The following is a 9,700-nucleotide window of genomic DNA, read 5'->3' on the forward strand; positions in this document are numbered from 1 at the left end:
CAGATGTGATTAAGCTAAGAATCTTCAGATGAGGAAATAAACCCAAATGATGAGGCCGGTCCTAAGTGTCATCAGAATTATTCTTCTAAGATTCTTCTACACATTCTTCTAAGAGCAGAGGGAGCTCACACGGACAACAGAGGAGAGAACATGCACACAGAGGAAACTTAACTGGAACTGGGAGGCAGAGGTTCAGATGAGGTGTCCATTAGCCAACTTCGGGGTTGCAGGGAGGTGCAGCCCAGCAGACCCCTTGATTCTGGTGAATGGATACTGATTTTGGACTTCCACCCACAAAAACTGTGACAGACGTAATCTATGGGGTTCTTTTAGCACTAAGCTTATGGTAATTGGTTAGGATTATATATACACATATGGAAGACCAAATATATTATATATATATAATACATATAACATATATACTTCATATGTATATGAAGTATAACATATAATAGATATACTTTATATATATATAAATTAAATACTCAGCCAAGGAAATTTTTTTATTGCTTTTGCAGAGAGAGCAAGGGAGAGAGAGAACCATTGATGTAAGAGAAGAGCATTAATTGGTCACCTCCCATCCACACCCAGACCAAGGATCTGCACCCAGACCAGCACAAGTCCGGACTAGGGTTTACAGGGGCCACCACCTGGACCGGGGATCAAACCGCAGCCAAGGTATGGACCCTGACCAGGAACAGAACCTGCAACCTTCCAGTTACTGGATGGAGCTCCAACCAATAAACCACACCGGCCAGGGCAGAAAGACCAAATGTATTTGAGAAACGTATTTTGGTCATCTGACCACCACACATATATTTTACTTAAAATCAGAATATAGTAGGCTATAAAAGGAGCTGTGCCCCTGATAAAATCAGGAAGTCTCAAAATCAACAAATTACCCAGTAAATTGCTCCTGGCTCCAGACACACCTTCTGGATCGAAACCTGTAACAGCAGAGTGACTGGGATTCACCACGCCCTCCCCCTACCACCTGACCTGTTCTTCCAAGGTCCACCCTCAGCCGGGTTCAGGGTCCCCAAAGGATGGACGGTGCAGGTGACGTATGAAGAGTCAGACACCCCATTGGATGCTGGAGAACAGCCAGCCTCTGAGAGTCTGACTGAACTCTCAGAGTTTGATTTAGACTTTATTTTTATAGAGATTGTTATACAACATTAAAGGAACAGGTGCATGGTGTGATCAGTTAAGCAGAAAAAACCAATACAGAGGCAACCAGGAAAAGTACAAGAATTTCCATAGTTTCAGTTATGTTAAACAAAAGTTGTTTTGACCAGGAGAAATATTAACCAGACAATTAGAAATAGCTGTATGTACAGAGTTAAAATGTCTTATTGTTTACTAAAGTTTTTAGAATTTGGCATGAGGCAAAAGGATATGCTAGACTGAGCAGAGGTTATAGGAAATTTATTATAAGGCCTTTGTGATGTCTAACTTAGCTATCTGTCTTTCTGTCTAAAATGTTTTTTATGTAATATGGACTCTGACTCCTCGGTAATTGTTTCTACATGTTTAGTTTGTAATAGTTAACCAGCTTCTCCTGCTTCTTTACCTGTCTAATTCTAATTAATATATATTCCTGTCCAAGGTAGAGGAGGGGCTGTTACTCCATCAACTTTTAGATATTCAGGGGCTACTACATTAGGGGGGGACTTTGCTCTCTGGCCAAGAAATTATTTTGTATAACTTCACTGGAATTATGCAAATCGTTGGACCTGAAATACAGGTGTCTAACAATCTCACCACCTATTAATTGCAAAGACAAACATGCAAGGAGAGATAGACAGGAAGTCCAGCCACAGTTGCCTCTGCTGTGCAGATGCATCTCATCCATCCTGACTGTGTCAAAGGATGGCTGCTGGTCGGCTCCCGACATTGTTCCAAACCCAACTCAGGCTCATTTGGTGGCAGAACCCAAACACAGTTGCACCTCGGACTGCCAGGGAATCTGGGAAATGTAGTTTTCAACTTTTCCATCTTGGCATGCTTAAAGAGAGCTAGAATAGAATTTAAGCAAGTTGGTTTTGAGTGTCTACCTTTCTAAAGAAAAAGATATGAAGTATGCTTATGTAGCCTTTGCTATAATTGAGTGTAGGAAGAAGACATGGGAATCTTAAGTGCATTCAGAGGTTATATTCTCACCATGGAAATCCTTTGGCATAAACAGAAAATGGACTTTAACCAGACTGGCATACACAATGGAGAGAGAGAACAGGAGGAGAGGGAAGAGAGAAAATGAATGGGAATGAATGAGTACTGAGCACCTGCACCATGTAAGCCACCTCCCTTAATTCTGTAACACCCACACAGCATGGCAATGACTATCCCCATACTCCCATTGCAGAAATGAAGAAACTGAGGCTTGGGCAGGTGTCACAACCTCTCAACATCAAAACACCATTTAATTTCAAAATCCCAACTGATTCCACTTTAGGATATCTCAGACCTCTTGATACTCTGGGACTTTAGGCCACCTCTTTTGATGAAGTCATGAAATGCATGGGAGTGAGCGTGACACCCCGACATTTACGCCACTCTGGCTGGCTCAATAGCTCAACAGCATGAAGCTAAGGTTGCATATGGCACATAATCTACCCTTGTGTAAACTCCCTGAATAAAACCAATAAATACAGAAATGTTTGCATACTCCCAATTCCCACAAGTGAATCTTCAGAAAGGTACGTTCCCCACAACATCATTTCACTTATCCTGGAAATATTAACAGTGGAAAAGAAAAGCTGAAAATAATAAAAGCTTAAGTGGAGACACTTGAAAGTCCACGTGAGAAGAGGAAATTTGCCCGAGAGACTCGGAAAGAAAAAAGTCTATCAGAGGAGAAGATTGCAAATGTGGTACCAAGTGTCCTCCACATGAATGACAATTCCGTGCCTATATCTGTGCCTGGGCTTGTAAGTGTAGGTCAGGGAACACAAACACAGGACCTGCCCAGTGAAGACCACTTGAAGACCTGAAGATCATGATGTTCCTTCATGAAGGTGGATGTTTGGGTATAAAGAAGAATGTGGTGTCCAACATATTGAACTGAGAGCTGACAGACATTCCCATGGTAGAATTAGTTAAGGAAAAGCTGCTGCATCTACCCTGGATTTTGTTTTATTTTGTTTTGTTTTTTAAGAGTTGCCATCCACATTACCATGGGACTTCCTAGACCCTTTAAAATGGAAATGCTTACATATATTTTTTAAAAGTTTTTCTAAATTCTGTGCAACAAAGAAATATTTTTGTGTGCATCTATATCTACACCTATATTAGCAATATTTTCACTGATATGTCCCCTAGAGCAGGGGACATAAAGGAGAGAATAAACAAATGGGACTTTATCAAATTAAAGTTTCTGCATGGCTAAAGAAAACATCAGCAAAATGAACAGGGAACCAACTACATGGGAAAATATATTTGCCGATGATACCTCGGACAAGGATTTGATTTCCAAAATCTATGAAGAACTCACAAGACTCACACCAGGAAGACAAACAATTCAATTAGAAAAATGGGCAAAGAACATGAACAGACACTTCTCCAAGGAGGACATACAGAGGGCCCAGAGATATATGAAAGATGCTCAACATTGCTAGCCATCAGAGGGATGCAAATTAAAACCACAATGAGATATTACTTCACACTAGTCAGAAAGGCTGTCATAAACAAATCAGCAAAGAACAAGTGCTGGTGAGGTTGTGGAGTAAAGGGAACCCTAGTGCACTGTTGGTGGGAATGCAGACTGGTGTAGCCCCTGTGGAAAATAGTATGGAATTTCCTCAAAAAGTGAAAATGGAGCTGCCTTTTGACCTGGCAATTCCAATGCTGGGAATAGACACTAAGAATCCTGAAACACCAATTCAGAAGAACCTATGCACCTCAGTGTTCGCAGTAACATTTTTTACAATAGCTAAGTGCTAGAAACAGCCTAAATGCCCATCAGTAAATAAGTGAATCAAAAAATTGTGGTACATTTACACAATGGAATACTATGCCGCAGAAAGAAAGGAGCTCCTACCCTTTGCAACAGCATGGATGGAACTACGGAGTATTATACTGAGTAAAATAAGCCAGGCAGTGAACTACAAATACCATATGATCTCACCTATAAGTGGAACATAATCAACAAAACAGACAAATGAGCAAAATAAAACCAGAGACATGGAAATAAAGAACAGTCTGATAGTGACCAGAGAGGAGGAGAGAGGAGGAGAAGGGTGGGAAAAAAAGGGGGGAAAAGTTGAAGAACATGTGTTAAAGACCCATGGAGAAAGATAAGGGCAGGGGATTGAATGCGGACATCGGGGTGGGCAGCACAGGGGAGAGCAATGAGGGGGAAATGGGGACCATTGTAACTGAACAATAATAAAAAAAATTAAATACATCTACACCTATATCTACATAATACTTGTTCACAATCTACAAGTATCACTCAGAACCTACAGAAAACAATTTTGAACTGACCCAACTTCTCCCACCATCACTGAACAGATGAAGTTAGATATGGCAGATGGAAGAGTCCTTGCAACGGAACTATTGCAGAAAGCACCTAGAGACAAAAATTCCCACCCAGCTGAAGCCAGATGGAAAGTGATCACATATGCCCAGTTGGAAAAGAGGACCTTCCATATTCCTTGAGACAGACACAATTGTTATATTCTCCTACTCTAGATGTAAACCATGAATGAAAATGTTTACTTAGACTCAGACCTGAAATTTCAAATGCTTAGTAACAATCAATGATTTTTAAAATGTATGTCTTGCAATCTGAGTAAGATTGGCAAGATAAATTGTTGAAAAAAAATAATATAAATACCAAAAGAAAACGGAAAATGGTCTATAGGACTTGGTGAACAGACAAGACAATATTTTTGAACTTATGTAGCAGACATCATGTACTTATTGAGGTTTCATTTAATTATGGTAAATATACGTGTAAATAACAGTTTTAATAAGTACATGTACCAAAAAAATAGAACCAAATGATGCTGTCGTATCTTAAATACATTTAAAATCAACTATATGTTACGGGAAACAAGCATTAGACTTTAAGAACCCCTTATCAGAGGATGAAATTATTAAAAGCAAATCTTTTCAAACTGTTAGTCCAGGATTTATTTCCCTGGTATTTAATGTCCAGTTTAGACTTTCTTACTTTCCATTTCTATGCATTTTTTTGGTACCAGGCGTTCAAACATCGGTCCACATAGTCTTTCTTAGTCTTTTCCCCTTTCATTGCACAAAACAGATGGACTTATCTCCCTGCTTGCGTCCTCAGTTCATCTCAGTGCTCCAGGAGATAAGATGAGAGGCCTTGATCCCCCTGCTGTTAGAACAAGACCTCAATCTCTCACTGTCTCAATTTAATCATGTCCCTATTTTAGCTGCCACAAAGCTGTCAACAAAAGAAAATAAGCTCTCCCCCCATCAAGGGGTTAAATTGGATCTCACAGTGTACAGAGGCTCCACTGAACAAAATTCCACCTGCACCTCCATCAGGCAAATTACTTCTGACTTTTAATTTATTTCTCTAGGAAATGGAAAGGTATGGCATCACCAAAGCCAACGGGGAATAAAGTCAAGGTGTAATCAGGTGCTCTCCAATCGCAGGCTCCCTCCCTTGTCAGCTTTAATAGGTTCTCAGAACACACAATTTACAGAAGGCACGGCATGTCCTCTCTGTTCTGAGTTTTATTCTGGACTTGTCTAGCGAATGGCCGCCGAAAGTGGCAGCTAGTGTGCGTTGGATGAAACAGGTCCTCAGAGATGTGTATATTGTACCCTGGCATTTCATCTGAGAGTCTGCAAAATAAGATTAGTAATTGAACTGGACTTTGGGCTTCCAAATGTGTAATACCAAAACTGGAGGGAAAATCTGATTGAGTTGATGGCAATATTGTAGCCAACCGCCTGGCTGGTGCAGCTCAGTGGATTGAGGGCCAGCCTGCAGATCATGGGGTTGCCGGTTCAGTTCCCAGTCAGGGCACGTGACTGGGTTGTTTGCCCTGACAATCCCAGCTGGGTGTTTGCAGGAGGCAACTGACTGATGTTTCACCTGCACGTCAGTGTTGCTCTCCCTCTCTTTCTCCCTTCTTTCCCCTCTTTCTAGTAAATAAAAAAACAATTTCAAAAAAGATTATGGATGTCAAGTAGATGGGTGCATACTGAAAACCCAGGAAATATATATTTTAGATGAGGTTACTGATTTGTGATCAAATCAATTTAGCCATGAATCATTAAATAATGTAAATAATATGGTTTAATATAGTTCCTCTCCCAAAATATAACTAAACATGAAGATAGTTCTGTGATTTTATTTCACAAAGCATATTTTAAGGGATGGAAAAATGTATATAAATTCATAACTCCAAGAACACGTTGCTACAGGGAAAGTGGCAAGCATTTTTGTTTAAGAGATTAAAGGCCAAAAAATGTTTTTAAGATACAAATTTAATAAGTGTGTAGAAGAAATGCATCTTTAATGAAGAAAAATGAATAATTATGAAAAATTTCATTTTCATTATAAAGAGTTAGTGATTTGTGGGCAGATTTCTCTTTACTGATATTATTTAACATTTAATTTAAGCGAGCTTTGAACTGAATTTTATACCCTCAAAAGAGTTCAGCTCCTTTTCTATTGTAAAAAAAAAACTGTTGATTAATTTCATATTTCTATTAAGGAAATTCTGAATAATGAGCTCAAGGATATTCACTGCTTGGAGAATGAGGGGACAGCTACTACGTAGGAAGAATTATTTCAAGCTATAAATAAATTGTTTTAAGCTGTAAATCCTTTTGGATCACAAGCTGGTGCTCAATCCACTGAGCCACACCAGCCAAGCAACACATCTGTGTTCTTTTAAATCTAGATAGGATAATAAAAGTGAAGATACCATACAAGCCACATGTGATAGAAAAGTTTTGACCATAAAGTTTGTATTATAACCAGTCCAATGAACATTATTTGATATTACATTAACAAATCACTAACCCACAACTCTATATGCCTATAGAGTTCTTTCTGTTCTATTCCCCTGGGTTTTGTATGAAAACAAATGAGCAAGCAGCTATGAACATTTTGGAAAAAATCGTCGTTTATAGAAATCATACGGATAGTAGATCAGGAAGTATCTAAGCCAGCCCCCTCCCTCTTCCTCTTTCCCAGCTGTAAGATAAATGTTTGCTTTTCCCTTTAAGTTCCTTCAGTTCTTTGTATGATGATCTAGCTCTACTTTCCACCAGGTTTATGGATAAGCCTTTTCGCTTGAATCTGTTCATCTCATCTACGATCCAGAAAGACAGAAAGCAATTGCACTAAGTCCTTCACTTAAGTCTCTTTGCATACAAATGGCACCTTGCAGGCCTGATATACATGACCCAGGCAGGTTTTCTCTGGGAAATTCACTTTCTCTGAAACTCACACGTGGGTGTCAATTTTCATCAAGGGTGAATCTATTAGTCTCCTTCATTTCCTGATTACTCTGGGCTTTATCAAGTAGAGGGGATTTAACTTGCCTGCAAGATAAGCAATCCATCCATTTCTCTAGATATGGTAAATTTTTTCTCTGGATCTAGCCAGACAATCACAAAGCCAGGTCCCTGGGCCATACATAATCTTTTAGCTTCTGATTGAGTGGCTTTTGCTAAATTGCACTTTGCTATTCATGGATTTGTCTTGAAGGACGTTATGAGTCAGTGTTAGGGAAACATAAAAGTTTGTCAATGATGTGTCTTCTGCCATAGTGTTCAGCTTGTGTCCATGGCACGCTCACGAACTGGGAGGTGTGCAAATGATGGCTTCACTCAGTCTTCAGCGACGCACAGTAAGGCCTCAGGGCTCATCTCTTCTGGCTAAGAGCAACCTCGTCTGTGTTACCACTGTGCACCTCAGAAAGACCACATTTTCCCTAGGCTCCAACAACATGGAGAAGGTCAGGGACATTGCTACGAGAGCTTTGGAACAAGCATGTCAACACACTTCCTGCACATCTGGTTTTTCTGTGTCTCGTAAAATTAGAATTTTATAACGGGCCTTGTTGGCTTCCACTGGATCCCTGGCATTTCAGAACCAAACTTCACACTGGCCACCCAGCTCTGGCTGCTGTAGGCCTGAAAGGACACGGTTTGAAGTTTGATCTTAACCCCACCTTTGTTTCATGCCCTTGCACTTATATCTACTTTTCCTTCACTACAGGTTTATCCTCTGTGTGTCCCCACGGGTGTGTGTTGGTACATGTTTTTTTTCTTTTCTTTCTACATCATGCATCACTACCAATCTCACTGAGAACAGGTGAGACTTGGGGTAACACAATACAAAAATATAATGTACATGCATAACGGCACATATATACACCGTATTTTTCAGACTATAAGATGTACTTCCCCCCAAATTTGGAAGGAATGGGGTGCATCTTATAGTCCAAATGTAGCTTACCTGGTTCAGTGGGGGGGGTGGTAGAGTGGGGTCACAGGTTATTAAATATTTTACCACATTTTTTGCTTCAAAGTTTTCTTTCCTATTTTCCTCTAAAACCTAGGTGCATCTTGTGGTCCTACAAATACAGTAACATATAAGATCATAGGTGTTTTATAAAACAAAACAGTCTCAATGTCATCTCAGGTCAATTTAGCACAAAGTGAAATTCTAAATAATCACATTTTGAAATAGAAGCAGTGGACACAGCATCTCTAATAACAAAACTAAGAAATATAAGCAAAAAGGGAACTACTTAACACAAGAATAAGGGACACTTCTATCGTTCAGTTCAGGTAATTTGCTCAGTTAATCAAACTTAAATAAAATCACTGCTGAGGAGGGACAGTAAAGAAAAATTTTTTAAATGCTATTATTGGGCCAGACTTGCAACACTCCGTTGGGAACAGAGCTACTGATTTTACATGAAGGGGGGTCGCAGGTACATTTCTTAAGGGAAACCAGTGGTTCAGAAACTTTATTTGCTTACCATTGACTTTTTCCCAATCGCCCTGTGAAGCATTATTACCCAGGTTCTACAAAGGAAGAAACTAAGGCTCACAGAGTGACGGCATCTTGCTCAAGAAAACAGAGCATGTGAGTGGCACGGCCAGAATCCAAACCACAGGGGCGGCATCATTTCCACTATTAAGAACTGTCTCTAATGAGTCCATGGCCAATCTTAAATCACTTGATTTCTCAGTGGGGGCCAGTTAAGGAGATCACTGCCCACTTCCATCTAGAGAAGATGGTTGTATCAATGACGCAGCAGGAAACAGGACCCCGATCACGGAAGAGCTAAGTTTGATATTCCAAGCCCTGAGCCCGACAGAAATGGAGCACAGCAGTGTAAACTCAGAAATGATGCGCGAGGGGGACGTGAATGTGAGGGCGAGGCATGTGCCCGCTTCCCGAAGCGCCCGGATGTCATTCTGGGACACTAATAGGAATGGTCTGAGATGCTTATTGGATTTTTGTACCCATGTTCTCTCTGTCTGGATTGGTTTCAGCCCAGCTCCATCCTCTGGCCCAGTAATTATCCTGCCTTCTATTTTCCAATACGTATTCATTCAGCCATGGCTTACAGAAGAAGCTTCCTTCCTGTATGCTAAGTGGACCACTAAATGCTAGTGATTCAGAAATGGGCAAGATGAAACTTTGATGATCACAGTGCTTACAGTTTTGTGGGGAAATACATTTCTTTGG

The sequence above is a fragment of the Artibeus jamaicensis genome, unplaced genomic scaffold (assembly GCF_021234435.1).
Source record: "Artibeus jamaicensis isolate MK-2021 breed Jamaican fruit bat unplaced genomic scaffold, CSHL_Jam_final contig_464, whole genome shotgun sequence".
Lineage (NCBI taxonomy): Eukaryota > Metazoa > Chordata > Mammalia > Chiroptera > Phyllostomidae > Artibeus > Artibeus jamaicensis.